Raw genomic sequence first — 22,748 nt, 5'->3', positions numbered from 1 at the left:
ATCCAATCAATCCAATCATATATCATATAATACAGATACCTGTCGTATGTTACCCGGTCGCAACATACCTCAATTCTTCGTTTCCAGTTGATGTAGTCTGAAGATACACTTTATCTACATCAATTACATACTCATTTCAATCAATAACATACTCCAAAATCATTAATATGAGTTTCAAATATCATTTGAAACTTCAAAAATTCATATCAAATTCAAATCTTATCATAATTCAATTCCGACTTCGAATATGAGTTTCTTGTCGGTTAATTTACTACATATCAGAAATTCAACTTCAAATACATGCTATTCCAGCACTTTGATATTTATAGCTGCTGGAACTGAAAGAAAATTACCTCAGTCTGAAGCCCTCAACGCGTAGATAACAAATATATAATTTGTTTCACGTTTAGACGACGTTTCGAAGTCGATTTGGACGAAAGAAAATTAAATTCCCTCGTGTTTCTCGAAGATGTGAAATGATAAAATGAGAAAAACGATCAGCAAAACATTCTTATCCTTCCACCGCTCTCGCGCTCAGGCGGTAGAATTCTCACGCCCGAGCGCGAGACATTCTGCCCTGAGAAATATTTATGCCGCGCTCGGGCGGTAGAAAGTTAGCGCTCGGGCGCCGCAAGTTCTGTCCGAACACTAACTTTTCATACTTTGGCGCTCGGGCGGTAATTTCCTACCGCTCGGGCGCCACATGTTCAGTACAACATATTGGTTTTGTACTATTTTTGCGTCCGGCCTTTCTAATCGAGCTTTTACAACGTCAATTCATATACAATATTCATTCTCTCAATTTCATTGTCACGAGAAACATCAAATACATAATCACATATCAAATTCATTAATTATCGATAATCATATCAGATTTACGATAATACGATACACGGTCCTTACAGCTTAGGTCTTCCTTCGAGAGTGGGCGAACATCTTCTACTAAGGAGTTGATGATGATGTCGAAGTATTATCGACGTCTCCATAGTGCTGATAGTGCTGACGTTGTCTCTGATGATGGTGTCTACCTTCTTATGCTCTTAAAAGAGCTTAAGACTTTGAGAAAGATTGCTTTTTCAGATGAGTTTTTACGTACCTCTACTGGAGAGCTGACCGCTTGGTTGGCATCCTGGAAAGCTTACATTAAAACAGAAGTGAGAAATGTACGCCCCCGTTTCTATTATCTTTAATGAAATATTATGTCTACTGATTGTCTCTATCGTTCAGCTTTTACCTTCTGCAAAATTAAAAACTGAATAATCACAGAGGAAAATTTAAGCCAAAATATCAGATGATGATAAATAATCAAGTTAAATCTATCAATCCAAGTGTATTTCGAAAGTATGAAAACTTATTCTCAGGCAGAGGTTTTGTAAAGATATCTGCTGTTTGTTGATCAGTAGAAACATATTCCAGACGGATGTTCTTCTTCTGCACATGATATCTGATGAAATGATGTCTGATGTCTATGTGCTTCGTTCTTGAATGAAGTACTGGATTTTGTGTGATTGCAATGGCACTGGTATTGTCACAGAAAATAGGTGATTCGGAGGCTTGAATTCCACAGTCTTTTAACTGTTGCTGAATCCATAATATTTGAGAGCAGCAGCTTCCAGCAGCTAGATATTCTGCTTCTGCAGTAGACGTGGCTATGGAAGTCTGCTTTTTGCTAAACCAGGAGATCAACCTATCACCCAGAAATTGACAAAAACCACTTGTGCTTTTGCTATCTAGTTTACATCCTCCATAATCAGCATTTGAGTATCCAATAAGATTAAACGACGAGTCCTTGGGATACCAGAGGCCTACATTTTGAGTACCCTTAAGATATTTTAAAATACGTTTAGCAGCAATATAATGTGATTGTTTGGGGTTAGATTGAAATCTCGCACAAATACAAACATCAAACATGATATTTGGTCTACTGGCAGTAAGGTATAACAGTGAACCAATCAAACCGCGATATTGAGTTATCTCTACTGGAATTCCAGTTTCATCTTTATCAAGTTTAATAGATGAGTTCATTGGAGTAGAAGCAGCAGAGCATGCTTCCATACCGAACTTTTTCAGAAGCTCCTTGGTGTACTTGGCTTGATTTATAAAAATTCCAGTATCAAGTTGTTTAATTTGTAATCCTAAGAAGAATGTTAATTCTCCATCATGCTCATTTCGAATTTATCCTGCATCAATTTTCCAAACTTTGCCCACAATTTGGGGTTAGATGACCCAAAAATAATATCATCAACATAGATCTGTACTAAAAGTATATGCTTATTCTTGACTAAGGTAAATAGAGTTTTGTCTACTGCTCCAATTGTAAAGTCATGATTAATAAGAAATTGCGATAAGTTGTCATACCACGCCCTAGGTGCCTGTTTTAGACCATATAATTCTTTGTGTAATTTGAATACATTATGAGGTGAGAAATGATCGATAAAACCTGGAGGTTGTTTAACGTAGACTTCTTCTTGTAAGAGACCATTCAGAAAAGCACTCTTCACATCCATTTGATATACTTTGAAATTTTTGAAAGCAGCAAAGGATAAGAATATTCTGATAGCTTCGAGCCTAGATACTGGTGCAAAGGTTTCATCATAGTCTATTCCTTCTTCTTGTCTAAAACCTTGAGCTACCGGTCTTGCTTTATTTCTGATCATTGTGCCTTCTTCATTGAGTTTGTTTCTGAATACCCACCGAGTTCCAATGACAGCTTGGTGAGATTGTCTAGGTACTAGAAACCAAACTTCGTTTCGTTTTAATTGATTCAGCTCTTCTTTCATAGCTTCAATCCAACTAGGATCCAGAAGAGCCTCTTCAATTTTCTTTGGTTCGTCCTGAGAGATAAAAGCAGCATGCATGTATTCATTAATCATTTGCCTTCTGGTTCTCAAAGGCGCTGCTGGATTACCAATAACTAATGATGGAGGATGAGATTTTCTCCAAATAAAAGGATTTAAAAGGATATCTTCTTGATTTGATATGTTGAGATTGTCTTCGACGGAACCAGTAGAAGGTTCTTGAGTTTCTTCTGCTGGTATTGGCGGATCTAATGTCTGTTCTTCTAGTTCCACTATCGGAATGTCTGGTTCTGGATTTTGAAGATCCTTGATGTTTGCTTCTACATCATCTTCACTGTCCAGTTCCAAGTGGATCATGTAGAGCCTGTTACTTAAATCTGACGTGTTAGATATTTCAGGAGCACTGCTGTCTTCGTCGAAGACAACATGAATCGACTCTTCAACATTAAGAGTTCTATTGTTGAAAATTCTAAAGGCTTTGCTTACAGCAGAGTAACCAAGAAATAGTCCAGCATCTGATTTTGAGTCAAATGCAGTTAAATGATTTTTGCCATTATTTAGTACAAAACATTTGCAACCAAACACATGAAAATAAGATACGTTGGGTTTATTCCCTTTCCATATTTCATACAGAGTTTGATTGTGCCTTTTGTTGACCATAGTTTTGTTTTGCGTGTAACAAGCAGTGTTAATTGCTTCAGCCCAGAAGCGCTGAGAGATGTCTGCATCTGCTAGCATTGTTCTAGCTGTTTCTTTTAGAGTTCTATTTCTCCTCTCAGCTACTCGGTTTTGTTGAGGTGTTCTGGCAGCTGAGTATTCATGATGAATCCCCTGTTCATCCAAATATAACTCAAGATTTTTGTTAGTGAACTCAGTACCCCGATCACTTCTGATTTTAATGATGGAAGAAGATTTTTCATTTTGAATCCTTTTCAGAAGCTTGATCAGGAGGCTACTGGTTTGATCTTTTCCTGCGAGAAATATTACCCAAGTAAATCTAGAAAAATCATCAATAACAACAAGAGTATATTTCATTCCCCCTAAGCTCATGATAGGGATTGGACCAAATAGATCCATATGCAGTAATTCCAGACATCTTGAAGTTGATTTGCTATCTTTGTTCTTGAAACTAGATCTTATCTGTTTCCCAAGCTGACAGGCAGAACAAACATGATTTTTAACAAAGTTAATATCAGGTAAGCCATCAACTATATTCTGCTTTTTGAGATGATTGATTGACTTGAAATTCAGATGATTCAATTTCTTGTGCCATAGCCAGTGTTTATTACTAAGAGAGGCAACTAAGCATGTAGGAGTGTTGACATGATTTGAGTTCCAAGAGACTCTGTAGGTGTTGCCTTATCTCTTTCCAGTTAATACAGTAGTTTCAGCAGAATCTCTAACTACACATGAGTGCTTCTGTAAAGCTACAGAATAACCATTATCACATAGTTGACTAATTCTGATTAGATTGTAACAAAGGTTGTCAACTAATAACACATCATTAATGGTTATGTTACCATAGATAATCTTACCTTTACCCACGGTTTTACCTTTCGAGTTGTCTCCAAAAGTTATCTTTGGTCCAGTGCAACTCATTATCTCGGTAAGTAGGTTTTTCTGTCCAGTCATGTGTCTTGAACATCCACTGTCCAGATACCATGTAGAGTTACTGATTTATGATTTCTTCTGTTGTTCCTGCAAACACAAATTTTAGTATCTGGTACCCAAATCTATTTGGGTCCAAGCCTTATCACTCCTTTGGGGACCCACATTTGTACAATTTTTGTACTTCGGGTATCCATGGAAGTGTGTGCAACAAAGGGTCTGTTGTTTTTAACATTGTGCATCCTAGTATGTTGTTCTTCCCTTCTATTTCTGTTGTCCAGCCTGTATCTCTTTTGAACAGGTTTAGAATTGTAGTACTGGTAGTTTTTAACCTTCATAGGAGGTTGTCTTCCTGAGTTGAATCCACTTATGATTCTAGAACTCTGGTCAACTTTTTCATTAGGTTTAACATAACCCAGACCATAGTGCATTCTTCTGTTCATCTGATTTACTTTCCTTTCTACTGAAGCAGTAGGTACTTCTGGTTCCTGTACCACGCTGGATTTCACAAAGTGAATATACTTCCCTTTGTACATGTCCAGTTTTGGCTTAGTATTTGTTTCAGAGATGCCTTCATTATTACAAAATCCGAGACCACTCCTGTCTCCAGATTGTTTTTGTAACTCTTGCGTCTTTTCCAGTGAAATAGAAGACTTGTTCCAAGCATTTACAGTAGTGATAACTTCTGGTTTTCAGAAAGCATCTTCTGGTAATCTGCTTTTGCTCTTTCATTCTCCGTTTTTAATTTACTCATCTCAACTTGTAAATCATTACAGCTGTCTACTTGCAAGCAAGTTAACTTACTGTTCTGATCCTTTAAGTTCTGATTTTCGATCTTAACTTCTTTGAATGATTGAGAAAGTCTAGAATACTCTTCTACCATGTCATGTAATGCATTAACCAGATCAATTCGTGTGAATTCGTTAGAATCAAAATCAAATACATCTTCAGATGTCGAGGTTGAATCAGTGTCTGCCATGAGACATTTAACTTCTTCTGGATCACTGTCACTGGAATGACTTTCTGAATCAGATGACTCAGAACTGGAGTCCGCCCATTTGGATTTGCTTTCTTCAGCAATCATTGCTTTTCGATCTTTTCTAGACTTTTTGTCATTCCTCTTGTGATATTTTCTTTCTGGTCATCCTTCTTTGGTTTAGGACAATTAGCAATGAAGTGACCTATTTTTCCACAGTTAAAGCATCCCGTATCACCAGATGGTGAATCTTTCTTGAAGTTGCGATTGGGACCTTGATAAGTTCGATGGTTCTTTTTCATGAACATGGAGAATTTCTTTACAAACAAGGACATAGCATCACTACTGATTTGTTCAGTAGTCTTCTCCAATGTACTGTCAATGATCACAATGGGTAAAGCTTGAGGTACAGCTGTAGCAGCAGTAGAGGAGGTAGTAGCAGTAGCAGTAGCAACAAGAGCCTTGGTAGGTAGACTTGAAGGCTCTTCTCCACTTCTTACTTCCAATTCAAACTCATATGCTTTCAGCTCTGCAAACAAGTAGTGCAGGTCCAACTTGTTTAAATCTTTGGACACTCTCATAGCCATTGTTTTAACATCCCATTTTCTGGGTAAGGCTCTCATCACCTTGAGAGCTATTTCTCTGTTGCTATGCTCTTTACCCAGAGCTGTTAGCTCATTTACCAAGCTACTGAATCTTTCATCGAACTCATTTAGAGTTTCACCAGCTCTCATTTTTAGATTTTTGAACTTCTGCATTGCTACAGACAGTTTGTTTTCTTTCGTTTGCTCATTTCCCTCACATATCTGGATGAGCTTTTCCCAAATATCTTTTGCAGTAGAACACATTTTGATCTTGCTAAAGGTGTTCTTGTCGAGAGTTTTATATAATATATCCTTTGCAACATTATCAAGGTTGGCCTTCTTCTTATCTTCGCTGGTCCATTCACTTCTTGATTTTTCAACCATCTGTGGTGCACCATCAGTAACAGCAACAGATGTGTTAGGATTTAATATTTTCAATGGACCATCTGTGATGACATACCACATGTCATCATCTTGTGCTGCAAGATGAGCTTGCATTCTAATCTTCCAATCATCAAAATCTTCCTTAGAAAACATAGGGATCTTGCTAAAGTGTGCCATCTGTTGTAGTTTTTCACGAACAAGAATAACCTGGCTCTGATATCAATCCCTCATATGAATGATTAGGTTATATTAGGTAGGTTAAAATAATACCTTTTCACCCCATAGGATTATTTATCCCACTCTTAATACCTCCTATTTTTCCAATTTTACCCTTCTCCTAAATTCAAACTCACCACCACTTCCCGCCTAAAATCAAACTTACCACCACTTCCCGCCACCGACTGCCGCCTCCACAACCGCCGCCGGCCGACCGCCGACGGACCGCAAACCGCGGCCGAGCACCGGCCGACAGGCGATGGACCGCCGGCCGACAGCTGTTTAGCGACGGTTTGTTACAAAACCGTCGCAAATAGCGACGGTTTTTTTTCAAACGGTCGCTAAATGTCAAATTTTTTAGTAACTAAAATAATTCAAAACCAGATCGGCGACGGTTTCTCAAAAATCGTCGCTAATAGCGACGGTTTATAAAATCCGTCGCTATTTTTCCGGAAACTGCCACCATTTCCGACCGGCCGCCGCCGTCGCGAAGGGGAAGGGCAATTTCGTCTTTTCATCCAAAAATTCAAAATTATCCTACCATATATTACAATCCTACCAAAATCTTTTCTTTATCATTTACGTACTAATCATTAGTTTATCCTATCCTTCCAACCAAACGCAGCCTAATAGGTGCGGAAACAATCTGATGAAGTAAGTGAAAGACAATAATAACAGTAGGCAGTAGTTGTTTATGGAAGTTCGAAGATGAAATCTTCTACGTCTCCCCTTCTCCTGTTTCCAGAAGGCATAACTAAAAGACTTGGGATATTACAGTACAACTCTTGTACACACCCACTTCAGAACGACTTACACCTTTGCCTACTGAAACTCTTAGTTACTCGACTCACAAAGAACGTGATAAAAAAAAGTTCTGAAAAGACTCTTTTCAGATTACAAGCTCTTCTTGATAAAGTATAAGTGTTGTAAAAGATTGTGAAGAGTGTAAGAATCAGTTAGCACAAGATGATCTTCAAAAGATCAGATATTTGCTATGAAGCGTGTGCTACTTTTCTTTGTGTTGAACTCAAAGTTATCGAGGAATTTCGAGGTTGTCTCGTTGAGTGAAATAGCGTTGATCCTTGAAAAGATATTATGCGTGAGGTACTGTGTAACGGTTTGTTCCATGTATATATAAGCGACTGAGTTCAACGTTCATAATCAGAAGATGTCTTCCAGATTTCTGATAGAGTCAGCTTTATTACCAAAAAAAGTTCCTGCAGAAAAGCTATAAAACAATCAGTTCAGTTTTATACTAAACTCGGTAAAGTGAATTTAAATGACTCCGCATAGCATTTAATGCTGCAATTAATACTACTACTTGGTAACTTTAACGGTAACATTTAAAGTGGTCACGTTAGGCAACATCTTCTACTGATTCTGTTTTTCTATCCTTTCTACTGCTTTTGTTTTACTAGACTAGTAGCTTCTGATTTTCTTGTTGTCTACTGCTACTGGTCTGCTGGTTTTTATTTTCATCGCCACAATTAATTTATGTCTATCAGAAGGGTTGACTTGAAGACTCAAGATAAGGATCAGGAGTCTCAATTTTTGTTTCAGTCGACTCATCTGGTGATGATCCCGACTTAACACTTGTGCAAGGGGTATTTAAATCCCACGCTACAGGTATAGAGTCCTGTACTCGAAAACTCTCCATTTGGGAAACCAATGGCTTCTCAATGCCTTGGAGGATAGGCCTTTGCATTACAGACCATAACTGAGTATAAGCCTGTAAACAACCTGTAATTCGATCAGAGACAATTCTGTTATCAGCTTGTTGTAGTCTTCCCGCAACTTCTGCGTTAACGTCCAACTTGTTGAACTCGGTTTGAAGCATTTCAAGGTGTTCCTTAAATGCCTCTGCATCTTGATAATAGCATCAATGTCAATGTTGTCCATCTCTTGTTAAAAAATCTGCAAGAATATTTTCATGAGATTTTATTATCACAATATCAAAAATATAATTCGGACATAATGCTTGCCATCTTAATAATATGGCTTTCTCAGGTTTAGATTCAATTCTATTCCTTAAAAAAGCTTTCACCTGTGTATTATCAACTTTCAAAATGAATTTCTTTGCAAGTAAGAATAATGGTCATTTTTCAAAAGCCCTTTTTACTGCATAAAATTCTTTCTCGTTGATATGCCATCTGAGAATAACCCACTACAGTATCTACATGGTTGTTCTCCATCTGGTGTGAGCTTAGAAAGAACTTCTGCCCACCAATGATCACTGGTATCGGTATACAATAACAGATCATCTTCGTCTTGAGGTTAGCCATTTTTGGAATATTTTTACAAACCTCCTTTAAATGGATAAGTCCTTCTGTGTGTTCTTTTGTCCATATAAATCTTGCATCTTTTTTCAATAATGGACTGAACACCTTCCTGTGTTTTGCTAGGTTTTTGATAAACATCCCAGCAAAATCAACAACTCCTAAGAAACTTTGAAGTTGCTTCTTGTCTTTGAGATTTTCTGGAAAATTCTGCACTTTTTCCACTATGTGTTCTTGCAGAATTATTCTTGACTCATCGATTTCAATTCCGAGGAATTCAATCTTCCTTATAGCAATGACTGCTTTCTTTTCAGATAAAACCAGTCCTTCTTTCTTGCAAACATTAGAGAAAATCTCCAAATGTTTAACATGTTCATTCATATTTTTAGATGTTATTAAAACATCGTCAATGTAAAAAACATAAACATAAAATAATCTTTAAAAAGATTATCTATCTTTCTTTGAAATATCTGGGGTGAATTAGCCAATCACATTGGTAATACTTCCCAAATATAATGTCCTTGAGGTGTGGAGAAAGCTGTGAACTTATTGCTTTCTTCCTGCATCTGAATCTGATAGAATCCGGACTTGCAATCAAACTTAGAGAATATCTTGGCGTTGCGTATGCAACTAATCAAGTGTTCTCTACTAGGTATAAAATACCCATCAAACTCCAGAATTTTATTAATTTCTTGATAATTAATAACCAATCTGGGTTTTCCTCGTTTAATCTCACCATGATTTCTTACCAGAAAACCTGGACTACTATATGGTGACATACCTGCTTTGATCAAACCAAGGTCCAAATGTTCCTTGATTATCATCTGCATATCCCTTTGATCAATGATGTTCATTGGGATGGGTTTACAAAATTCATACTCTTTGCCTTCCTTGATCTTAAGGCAAACCTTGAGTTGATTTCTATCCCACCATGCCAAGGGATCTTCATTATAATTTTCTCTGGTCCTTTTCTTGACATCTTCCAGTGATACCTTGGATTCAAACTCTACTTCATTCATTTGTAGAGTTATCTTAAGGAATTCTATATCTTCTGGTTGGAGTTCCTTATCTGCTCTTAACTGGAGCATTGTTTCTCCAAACCCTCTAGAATCTTTCATTTTTGGTTCAGAAGTTTTGCTGAATCACCACGCTTGATGCGAAACTGGATTGAAAATTTTCTGTAAAAATGCCTCTCATAGTCTCTGGACTATGATTTTGTGATCACATGGTGTTGTGAACACTAATCTTCTAGTCTCATTTTCTTGTGTATAGGACTTGAACATTGTAGGAAATTATTCCCTAACAATATGTCAGCTCCGGTATCATGAAAATAAATTGGTGGTGTCTTTACCTTGTACCAAGTTGTTTGTCCAGCACCGTCAATCATGAATTCAGTCATCTTAATCCCTTTATATAGGATTGATATTCTTCTGGAAAAATCTCTCCCAGCAATCTTGGGTAATTCTTCTTCCAAATTTTTTGGAAAAACTCCTTGTTTTGTTGTACATATTCCAGCCCCTGAATCAATAAAAGCAGCAAAGTATTCTGCCTTATATTGTTCATATAACATTCCTACTGGAATGTATATGGAAAATGGACTTGTGGTCATTGGATTTTCCACATTTTATCCTCTACCATAAACTCCATTCCATACTCTAGACGTTTCCAAGGTTTGTGTTCCTCGAGAAACTCTAGTCCAAGAATCAGTCGATCTGATTCTTTCTCTGGAATCCCTTGGATATGGACTTCCAATTCTCCGATTTTAATCAGTCCTTGGTAAGTTCCTATCGTAGGTTGTTCCAAATAGTATATGGTATTACAAGGAAATTGATTCCTTTGCTTTGTAATATCAAATATTATTTCTACTTCCTTCCACCCTTTTGGGCATCTAAGTTTTCCTATTGTAGAGAAAATTTTCAGCTCCTGTTGGGTTTCTATGACATGCGTTTTTCCCCATCTGTAACTTGTAATTCTATCTCCTTTAAAAGATAGTCTTCTTGATTCCAATCTAAGACTTTGATTCCTTTGTAGAATCGGGTTGTCTTGGATTTGGATATCTGTTTCCTGTATTAAAGGAAACTCAATTCTTTCTGGATAAATTGTCTGAGCAACTTTTCCAAATATCTCTGGTATTTCAATAACCTCGTTTCTAATAAACAATTCAGAATGATGTGTATTATATAGAACATATGAAATCTGATAGGTAGTAGAATATGGTCTATTACCTTCTTTCATCAACCTCTTTTCCTTGAAGTTCTGATGCAATGTCAAGATTTGGCTGAAATCTCGATCTGCCAGGTTGTAGGCTATCATTGGATAGATTACTCCTACAACCTTTCCTGCACAGAGGTTTCCTGAGATTGTTCCCAGTAATGAATCTTGTAGATTCCCCATTCTTTTATCGCATATAGCAATTTTAATAGGTGAATCTATTCCTTCTTTGAAAGTAGCTTTTATCATTATTTGTAATTCCTCCTTAATTTCTCCGGAAGGAATTAACTGCATCTCCATTCTATTTCCTGTAAGTTCCATCGGGATTGCCATTTCCCTTCTAGAAACTTTATAGATTAGATGATGCTTTCTGTTTCTTAGGCCAAGACTTCCTAAGAACTTTTCTACCAGTCCTGCAGAGAAACCATGATATCTCTGTAGACTCGGATTTTCTTTCATAATTCTTTGAACCATGTTATGAGATATTGTAGTCTGGCTGAAAAATCCAGATAGATCTTCTTGTGTTTCGTTTCGAAACACCTCGTATTCAGTCAGATTCCGATTCTGTTCCATCAGATTCTTCCTGACTTAAGACTACTTCTTCTTCATATATACTTTCATCTGAGGCAATATCTCAAACCTGTATACTTTCATCTTGGTAATAAACTGCTTATTCAATATCCGGGGTAGGAACAAAACGTTTAGTACCTCCTTTTCATTTTCTGGACAGTTGGTCGAGATATGACCTCTTGCTCCACATGTCCAGCAATTACATTACTTGAAACTTTCATTGGCTCGAGTATGATCTGTTCTAAAATTTTTCTTTGTAGGTGTCCTTCCCGTGCTTCGAGATGTACTCGATGCTTGGGATGATATCCTACTTCTTGATGGTCCGCTTCTTTGTCCATATTTCTAAGATCTGGCTTTCTGTCTAGACCAAACAGTTCTTGGTTTCCAAGAACTTCTTCCTCTTCGGGCATAAGGATGAGTCCTGAAACTTTTCTTTTTATGCTTCTGTGGTTTACTTCCAATAATTGTTGGAAAATCATTTTCCTTACAACACAAAGGAGTTCTTTTGTTGATACCCCTTAGTCGTTTGTAATTCTTCTGTAATGCTGCCAAGTGACACCATTCTGCCAATTTTCCTCTAAGGAAAGAGGCTCTTCTTGCCAACGTATCTGGATTACCTGGTACGTATTCCCTTATGAGCATTTCTCTCCAAGGGTTTGACATTTTTGCGAAGAAAAGCTGCATAGCTATATCTTCTTCGACCCCTGAATTTCATCTATATTTGATGAATAGCATAATGTATTCATCCACCAAACATATATCATGCAATTCAAGACTGTACAGAGCTTGAGTGTATTTCTTCTTCTTCTCTGTATCTTGACTATTGAAATAGTCTACTCCTATAAAGTGTGCATTAAATAGGGTAGCCATTTTTCCAGCGATCTAACTAAGAGATTCACCAGCTAGGACTGACTCTTTCATGTCTAAAGAAGTCATGTCCCAAGCAATTTTCATTGATTCCATAAGACTCATTTCTAACAGTTTAATAAATCCTTCTTTGTTGAGATCAAGTGTTCCTACTGCAATCCTCATAGCAGATGTCCAATCGTCTATGAGATCTTCTCTGTTTTTGAAGTCTAATACATCAAGGTTAAGCATAACCCCATAAGGATGTATAGGATCCTAAACAGTTTTCCCATAGGGTGTTTGGTGCAAAGAATTTGATTTCTCCTTGCCCTTGTTCCCGCTGGGTGTGATCCTCCACCAGTATGGAAATCAATTTGAGATTCCCTCATATTTATATTATGAGATCCCATACTTTCCCTTGGTGGTTCCTGAGAAGATGACCAAGTTATAGCAGGTGGTGTTTCACCTAATGCTGTGTTCATCTTTATATCTACTACTTTGAGATTTGCGAAAGATTCCGCAAGCTCTTGTAGATCCTCCAGACCAATCCTTTCTAAAGTTGTCATCAAATTAATTTCTTTTCTGAGACAGACTTAATTAGATTGATCATCTTTTCTTCTTCAGTCAAAGGTTTTGACATCACTCTGGCCTTTCCTTGTTGATGTAACAAAGGTTCGATTCCAAATGATGGTGGTAACCATCCTCTTGAAGTTCTTTTACTAGAACTTGGTTGTTGTTCTAGTTTCTGAATTCTTGTTTGAATATCCTTTAATATTCCAAGAATTTCTTCCTGGGTTTCAAGGATTTTCTCAACTCGTTGAGGTACAAAGTATATCATATTTCCATAATTTTGTACTGTTTTCTGTATTTCTCTAAGATCTGAAGAAAGCTTAGACGAATCTGGAACTATCTCCAGAAACTTATTTGTTTGAATCACAAATTTACCTGAAGGTGCAGTAGCTTCTCTTTCTGGTTCTGATATCTAACAATAGTTAGATGCACTTGTATATATTCCAAAATATTGGAATATTCCTTGTAAATTATTTTTCTCGAATCGTAGTTCGGATTCATAATTTTTTCAAAATTCTCCTTCTCATACAATTAGTTACTAGTAATAATAAAACTTGTGTTTGAAATAAATTAACCATTCGCTCTGATACCATTTAGAAAGCGTGAGGATCAATTAAACTTAAAATAGGAATAAGGGTATTTTTGTCCATTTCAAGGTATTAGGGAGTTTAAAGAAAGGTTTTGAGGTGTAGGGAGTTTGGGTAAAGTTGAGTTTGGGTTTGGAGATTTATGAGCAATTTACCCTTATTAATATATAGAGTGGTTGAAAGTGAGGCGACATATATGGTCAAACATAAAATCCCCACGATCTGATGGAATATAGGAATTTATGGGAAACATTAATTCTTGAATTATTAATATATAGAGTGATTGAAAAGTGAGGCCATACATATGGTCAAACATAAAATTCCACGTTATGATGAAATATAGGAATTTATGGAAAACTTTAATTCTCCAACGAAGGTGAGTATATATATATATATATATATATATATATATATATATATATATATATATATATATATATATATATATTATGGAAAACATTAATTCTCCAACGAAGGTGAGTATATATATGTGTGTATATATATATATATATATATATATATATAGGTAAAATAATGAACTAACATAATAACTAGCAAATCACTCTAGTCAGATAAACTTCATTGATCAAACCATGTGCAACAAGATAACCAGAGAAGATGTCGGTACGGTGGATAGAACTCATGACTACTGACGAATATTTACTTACTTCATCGATTCGGACAACCTTTAAGTGTTGGGGAACAGTTTTCTTGCACCCAATTTGTGCAGCTTAGGTTTAAAAATTTTAATTTCAATGAGCGAAATTTTCCTTGAGTGTCGTATGTATTTAAACATTCGTAGGCTGTTTTAGAAATTTTACCTTCATATATATTACGTTGGACTCCAAACCAGTCTGAGATTAGCGGAGATGACTCTTCATGTATCTCCTTTCGAACAGATCTCCCTCATTTGATAGTAAAATCAAGTCCAAAATCGGAGGCTACGTTCCTTGTTTTGATTTCACTAATAATCACAAAAAATTTGTGCATTGAAATTAGGACACCGGATTTAAAGAATACGGAGTCAGTGCGACAACAACGGGGCGTGGCGCTAGGAAGCTGGTGTCAGGGGAATTTTTTTTTTTAAAAAAAATTTGTTATGGCCAATACTTGTTGGGGAATGAGAAGGAACTTTTGTTGTGCTTTTAATGTCTGTTCTGTGTTATCAAAATTTGATAATATATTTATTAAAATTATACAAGTTGTATGTCACTAGGATTCTTAATCGTAATCTCATTAGGACTCTTAATTTTCATTAAATAAAACTCTCATATTTTTATTATATTCTATATTTATCAATTTTTGATAGTACATGATATATTTATATTTTATGCACACATCTTTATATCTACATATATAGTATATATAATTATTAATACATCCACTCAAACACAAAGTACATCCATAAAGGTCCCGATCGAGTCGCACTAGAGTTACAAAATAGGTAAAATTGTGATGAAATCCAACAATATGTGGATGGAAGGTGGATTTGAGCACCCGAAGCATTATGGCGAATTTTCTCATTTGAGTTCAGTAGGATGTATCCTTCAGTCATTAGGTTACAAATACATACACCAGACCAACATTTGATTTATTTCGACCCACAACAACATGTAAATGATATACTTGCAGATGATGAGAACTCGAAGACTATGCTTACGGAATTTTTCAAAATAAATTGTGATCCTGACTTGACTGGAAAGTATTTCTATCGAGAATTTCCTCAATATTACACATGGATAAAATCTAGAAAAAAATGGATTCGTCGAAGAAGCATCAATAAAGTGGTTGGAAGAATATATGTTGTGTCGCCATCTGAAGGTTAGAGGTTTTATCTTCGGATCCTTTTAAATCATGTTAGGGGCCCAACATCTTTTGAAAATCTGATGACTGTGAATGGGGCAACATATTCAACTTTTAAAGAGTCTGCTCAAATGAGAGGGCTTCTCCAACAGGATGATTATGTAAAACAATGTCTGCAAGAAGCATGCTCTGTTAGAATGTCATCTTCATTGAGAAGGTTATTTGTATCCATACTGGTGTTCTGTCAACCAACAATAGTTCGAGAACCCTAGGATGAGTTCCATCCTTACATGTGTGAAGATTATGGTTGTAAGGCCCGAGATGTTGTCAATTTTATGAGACCCCGAGAAGAAAATATTATTATTGATGGCATTTTTGTAATTAAGTGGAAAAATACTTAATTTAAATTTGATGGCAATTTTGTAATTAAGTGGAAAAATACTTGATTTAAATTTGATGGCAATTTTGTAATTAAGTGGAAAAATACTTGATTTAAATTTGATGGCAATTTTGTAATTATTGGGGGACTGATTTGCAAATAGTGAAACGTTAAGGGACTAAAGTGCAAATATGGAATGTTGAGTGGGACACTTGTCACTACTAGACAACTTGATATATAAATGGTCTTCATTCCTTCAAATTCGGCTGGGAGAAAATCGAGAGCTACAGGAGAAGGCTTCAAGTTTTCTTCAAATACTATAATTGTGTTTTTGCGAGACCCGTCTGTTAGAATTTCGATCCGAGCACAGTTCTGTGATCCTCTCGTCTACAGCTACAATTGAGCGTAAGTTTTATTGAGTTTTGTTATCATTTGAAATTATTATATTGGAGAAATTATTATATTGGAGAAATTATTATTTGATCATTATTATGTGTTTTGGGAATACTACACATCGTAGAATTGAAGCCAGATCGAAGAACAGATTGATTATGAAATTTTTATGAATTTCTGATTATATCAATTGACATTGGACAGATTTGAATTATGGATTGATTACAGACTATATCTGAGATGAGTTATGATTGGTAATTGATATCTGTTGATATTTTATTGACGGGAATATCGGGATTGTGCCGTTATGCCGCTGATTTTTAATTAAATCCAGATTAATCAGATTCAGTGTTGAATTGAGAATGGAATATTGATATTATGATTCTCAATATGTCGTTTCAGATTTATAGAGACAGTCTTGAGTTCAGAACTGATATTGCTTCAGACCGAGACTACAAACGAAAGGTATAATTCATGGTTGATTTGGGAAGACACAACTCAAATGAGATTCAATTTGAGTTTCCCAAAAAAATCACATACTAGAATTGTTGTTTATCTTTTGATATGATTATGATTTGTTTATAGATTTATATTCAAATCTTTTGATATGATTATGCTTTGTTTATTGATTTATATTCAAGCATTTAAGATAGGAGAGTCATTGGCAGATTTGTCAAACTTCTAGACGTTCGGTGTATCAACGCATAGGAGCAGACTTCCTCCGATTGTAGATATTCGATACAGACATGACCGAAGTCTAGGAATAAGACGTACCGTCACCCCGATTGAGAGGGTAGGTGACAGACAGTGACGTCTTATTCACACCGGGATTCCTAGAGTTAGAGTTGAATCGAGTCAAGACAGGATTTAATTGAATTGCATACTTATATGATTGGTTTCATAGAATATGGAACCTATTACTTTTGATTTGATTCATGATAGTATGCTTCATGATTTATTTTGTGTATATGCATGCATAACATGTTTTATACCGGGATTTGTTCTCACCGCAGTTTCCAGCTGTTGTTATGTCTGTATGTGTGCATAACAACAGGTGGGGGCAGGATCAGGGTCACTACAGAGATGAGATCGAAATAGAGTGGAGACTTCGGGCGCAGAAGATTTCTAGTGGTTTTTACTAGACTTGTAGTACGTGTGTTTGTAGTTTGTATTAAACACTAGTTTGGATGAATGTATTAGAACAAGATATGTACTTATGCTTGTTGTAATTAAATAAAGAAAGATCTTATGCTTAGTTTATATACATTTGATTTAATGTTAAAAAACAAAATTTTGACCCACATTTTTGAATAAAGACCCGATTAATCCCGAAAAGAATCGAGTTAGAGCCCGGGTCCCCACAACATGTGGTATCAGAGCAGTAGTGTGATGTCTCGAAATTTAGAAGTCCACATGAACCACGTGAGTGCAAGTTATTAAATTTCTTATGTATTTTATTAAATGATTTTAATGTATGCTTTCATTTAATTTTTGAAATTTATTATTTTAATTATTTATTTTATTTAATGTATGTTAACATGTTTCTTGAGTTTTATGTTTCAGACGATTATTCGAGGCGAGATCGAGGAAAGGAGACCGGGATGATTTTTAGTAAATTTTAATGTGGTACTTTATTTTAAGTTAGGTATGAGATATTTTAAATGATTTATGAAGTTTTAATATTTTTAAAAGACTAATTTAAATATTAAGTTATTTTAGGAGTTTAAATTTTAAAAGTTTATCAAATGTGGATTTTAGTGATTCTAATTGTGACATTTTATTTTAAGTTGAGATAGGGGCAATTTAAATGATTTGTTTAGGTTTAGTAATTTTAAACCTAAATCATTTAATTAGTAATTTTAAAAGTTTAAGATTTTTAAAATTTGTATTTTTGTGTGTGTTATTTTAATTGAAGAGTTTATTTTAAATTAAATTGGGTTAGCATTTTTATTAGTATTTTATTTATTAGTTAGCACAAATGATATCTAATTAGACACACCCACACGTTTCTCCTACTTCTTTTGTTAAATTTGAGGATTTTGTAAAATAGAAAAGATTAAATTTTAATAGTATTTTTAATTATTAATTTAGCATATTATATTCCTTTAAATAATTAAACTTGCACATTGACTCACACTTTACACACACAACTACACGTAACACACACAAACACACACCAAACAAAACATAAAACAAAATTTTCTATCCATCTTTTGACTAAGAGAAGGAAGTGTTTTTAAAACTCTTCCCTCTCAATAATCTCCATTAATTCTTTTCCTTTTTCCCTTCAACAAGCACGTCCAAGCCTTGCAATTTTCCAGCACATTTTTAGTGAGTTTTCTTCAAAGAAAATCAAGCCACGATCATCCGGAATCAACTTTCGCTCCGTCTCCGCTTCGGTATCGTCGTTACGGTATTTTTAAATATCAAAAGGCACGTATATTCTGTTCTTGCTGCATCGATCATGTCATATTATGTGTTGTGTTGTTATTTATGCGAAAATTATATGTGCGATGCGTAGAAGTTTGAGCAATCACGTCTAGATCAAGTTTGAAACAATTTTGGATCACCAAATTCACGTTTTTGTTGTTCTGAAAAATACTGCGATTTTTAAGTAAAGATTTTGAGAATACTTTTAACTACAAAAACGTAGATATTTTTGATACGTTCGATTTGATATAAAATTCGAGTTATTTGGATTAAAAACGAGTGAGTTATGATGTTTTTCGTAGGACTTCTCAAACTGCATTTTTTTAGAAACGTTTTTGTTGTTCTGAAAAATACTGCGATTTTTCAGTAAATATTTTGAGAAAACTTTTAACTAAAAAAACGTAGATCTTTTCAATACGTTCGATTTGTTATAAAATTCGAGTTATTTGGATTAAAAACGAGTGAGTTATGATGTTTTTCGTATGACTGCTCAAATCGTGTTTCAAGAAAGTTATGAATTTTAATGTGTTCTTGAAGTTTTTATGTTGCAGGCTTGGTTGGGAATCGATGGGTGATCGTTGCTGCATATAAGAAAGTTAGTAATGATATTTAGAGTATTTTTGAGGTTTCGATTCATGTCGTTAAGAGCTTGAATTATTAAGAAGTCGTAAGAAATAAACTTTAATATAAATAACAATATTTTGGGTCGTATGAATTGTAGGGTGATTATAAAAGTTTAGTTCATTGTTATGGTGTCCTAGAATGGTCTCATAGTGATGAATCTTGATGCCTTATGTGTTAATTGGGATAATAGACATGTCGCAAAATTTTCAAAAAAAAATAATAATAATTCGTCGAACAGAGTGGACATGGACCCGGACACGGAGGTAGGCACGGTGTTCGTACCTTCTTATTTCGTCACAACAATTTTTAAGCGCACGGACACGGACCATGATACGGACTTAGGGACGGGATCCGTGTACCTTCATATTTTAGGTATATTCTTTTATTATTTAAGGTTTGATTTGAGGTTTTATGCTATGGTTTAATATGATGTTTTACAAGGTTATGTCATGGGAAATTGTAGAATGTCCTAAGAATTTATTTAACTTGGGATTAAGCATGACATTTACGTTTAAGTTGTACAAGTTAGTTTATGTATACATATTAGTATGTTGCAGCAACGACCCGATTGACATCCAACGAATCCCTCAATGCAAAGTAAGTATGTATGACGTGCAAAGAAAATATTTGAAGTTTTTGAGGTATGCTAAATGTCTTGTGACCAAAAGTGAATGGGTTTGGAAGTCGGTGAACGTGGCCGAGGACCTCTCCACCCCGTTAAATTATGAACGGGTTTGAAGTTAGGATTGGAAAGCGTTAAATTATGAACGGGGACCAATCCGCCCGTTAAATTATGAACGGGTTAGATCGTGGTTGTGAAGCGTTAAATTATGAACGTGGATCAACTGGCCTGTTAAATTATGAACAGGGATATCATGTATGTGGCAGTGGATACGTCCCTGTCAGCCCAGTACTGTGGTTTGTCTGATCAGATATTTATTATGTTATGGGTCACTTGCTTTGAAACATCCTCTACGCAAAATGATGAAGTTAAGTATGTTGAAGTATGAAAGCATGTTTAAAGAAAAGTTTATGTGATGGCACGTCATATTATGTATGCATGTATGTTCAAAGTTTATGCAAAGCTCAAGTTTATGAAAGTTCAAGTTATTATGCAAGTTCAAGTTTCAAAGTATGTATGTTCAAGTTCAAAGAAGTTTATGAGAGTTCAAAGTTATTATGCAAGTTCAAGTTTCAAAGTATGTATGTTCAAGTTCAAAGAAGTTTATGAGAGTTCAAAGTTATTATGAAAGTTTAAGTTTATTAAGAGTTCAAGTTTATTACGCAAAGTTTAAGTTTCAAGTATATATGTTATATTTTGAAGTTGTTTGTGGTTTTATTATATAATACTCGTTATTCCCAGTTTATACGTGTTGAGTCTTTAGACTCACTAGACTTGATCGATGCAGGTGCTTATGTTGATGAGGAGACAGGAGGTGGCGACCAAGTGGCAGGCTTGGACTGAGCGGGAGGCTAAACCCGAGGACCGCCATGTTTACGTTTTTATGCAAAGTTTAAAATTACTCTGATTTATATGATGTGATGAGAGATGTTTTGAGCAAGTATTTTGTTAGCAGATTTTATTGGTGATGTTGAATTTCAAATATTTTATGAACGACTCTTTTGACAACCTTTTCTTATGGGGGATTTGGTTGTGGTATTTTATGGCAAATATTGAAGATTATTTTATATTAAAGAAAAATTTTAATTTTTCCGCAAATTTTGAATGGTAAAAAGTACGGTTCGTTACAGTTGGTATCAGAGCGAGGTTCTTGTAAAGGGTTATGCCTACTGCCAGTCGCAAGAAGCTCACGAAGTCACACCTCAAGTCTGTAAGTTTTAAGATTTTAAATTATTTCATGTATTAAGTATTCAAATCATGAGTTCAGCATGTGCATGTTTTAATGCAATCACCTGTATGTTTACATGATATACGTTATAGAGTACAGGCTTTGTGGTGACCCGGGCTCTAACTCGATTCTTTTGGGATTTAATTGGATCTTATTAATAAAATGTGGGTCAAATTTTCGCTTTCTAACATTAAATCGAATGTTAACATAAAGCGTTTCATTTTTATTTAAACAAACATCAGTCCACAAACATTACATGTCGTGATCTAGTAGCTTTACTTGTTATACATGTCATAAGAACAACATAACATCTCTAGTATCAACATACAACTACTAGTACAACATAAAAAGTCTGCTGCTACACCCGGCATCACCACGCTATCAACTCTCTCGTCCTCGTCGTGACCCTGATCCTGCCCCACCTGTTGCCATGCACACATACAGACACGACAACAGCCGGATAACTCCGGTGAGAACATATCCCAGTATAAAACATGGATGCATGCAATGTCATAAATCATGTTCAAATGCATAGCATAAATCAAGTAACATGAATGAAATCTAAACATGTAAGAGAATACAAATCTGTATTCAACATTTAAATCTTGACTCGACTCTTTTCTAATCTAGGGATCCCGGTGTGAATAAGACGGTCTGTCACCTACCCAACCACTCGGGGCAACGGTACGTCTTATTCCTAGACTTCGGTCAACTCTGTATCGAGGGTCTACACATATAGCAAATCTGCTCCTATGCGACGATACACCGAAACGTCTAGTTTTGGCAAGTCTGCCAATATCTCCTATCTCAGGACTCGAATATAAATCAATAAACGAAACATTACATAATCAATGTAATAACAATCTAGTATGTGATTTAGGGAAACTCGTATCAAATCTGAATCGAGTTGTGCAATCCCAAGACCACATGAATTATACCTTTCTTGCCGAATCGTCGGTGTCGTCGTCGAAGTCTCGAGTTCACAATAGCCAACACAAATCTGAAATGGCATAGTCGAGGTGCACTCTATCAATATACATCTCAAACAACTCAATAAACATAGCTGAAATCGGTTTCAATACAATTCGACGGCGTAACGGCGTAGTTTCGCGATACCGATCAACTCAAACAATAATAATCTATCATAATTCATTTCTAATCTCATCAACACATCAATATACATACTGAAATCTGTATCTACTCGATCCACATATGCTGGAAATTCGAACCCATAGCATACAATATCCGAAAATCAATCCGGTAACGTTTCTACGATGCTCATAATATCAAGAACACATTTCTCAACTCAAAACATAATTTCCCCAACATATGAATTTCGAATCATGCTGGAATTATATAAAACTTACATCCTTTCGTAGCCAACGATGCAAGGATCACAAATCTTAACTCGGAATATAAATCGGATGGCTAAATCATTCAAACTCTCAAGTTAAAGATCAAAAGAATGAAACTTTCCTCCCAAGGTGCTCTCGATTCTGCTGATGGAAATGAAGGGATGAAGTGTCAATGCAAGGTATTTATATAGCATGCCATGTGTCATCACGAAATTCAAAAGTGGCAATCTCGCATGCAGACCGCGGGTGCGCTAGTTCAGGAGCGCGGGTGCGCTGTGCTCACGGCGA

General features: G+C 35.6%; 1 long non-coding RNA gene across 1 annotated transcript; it reads left to right on the top strand.

The window, feature by feature from the left end:
* Positions 1-18,496: 18,496 nt before the first annotated feature.
* Positions 18,497-20,885, top strand: LOC140820266 (uncharacterized). Its single transcript, XR_012115395.1, has 2 exons — positions 18,497-18,634; positions 20,665-20,885. It is a non-coding gene; the product is annotated as an uncharacterized lncRNA (long non-coding RNA).
* Positions 20,886-22,748: the final 1,863 nt, after the last annotated feature.

The sequence above is a fragment of the Primulina eburnea genome, chromosome 18, assembly GCF_022965805.1.
Source record: "Primulina eburnea isolate SZY01 chromosome 18, ASM2296580v1, whole genome shotgun sequence".
NCBI lineage: Eukaryota > Viridiplantae > Streptophyta > Magnoliopsida > Lamiales > Gesneriaceae > Primulina > Primulina eburnea.
Note: the sequence above shows the minus strand (reverse complement) of the source record. Positions and strands in the feature narration are given on the sequence as shown.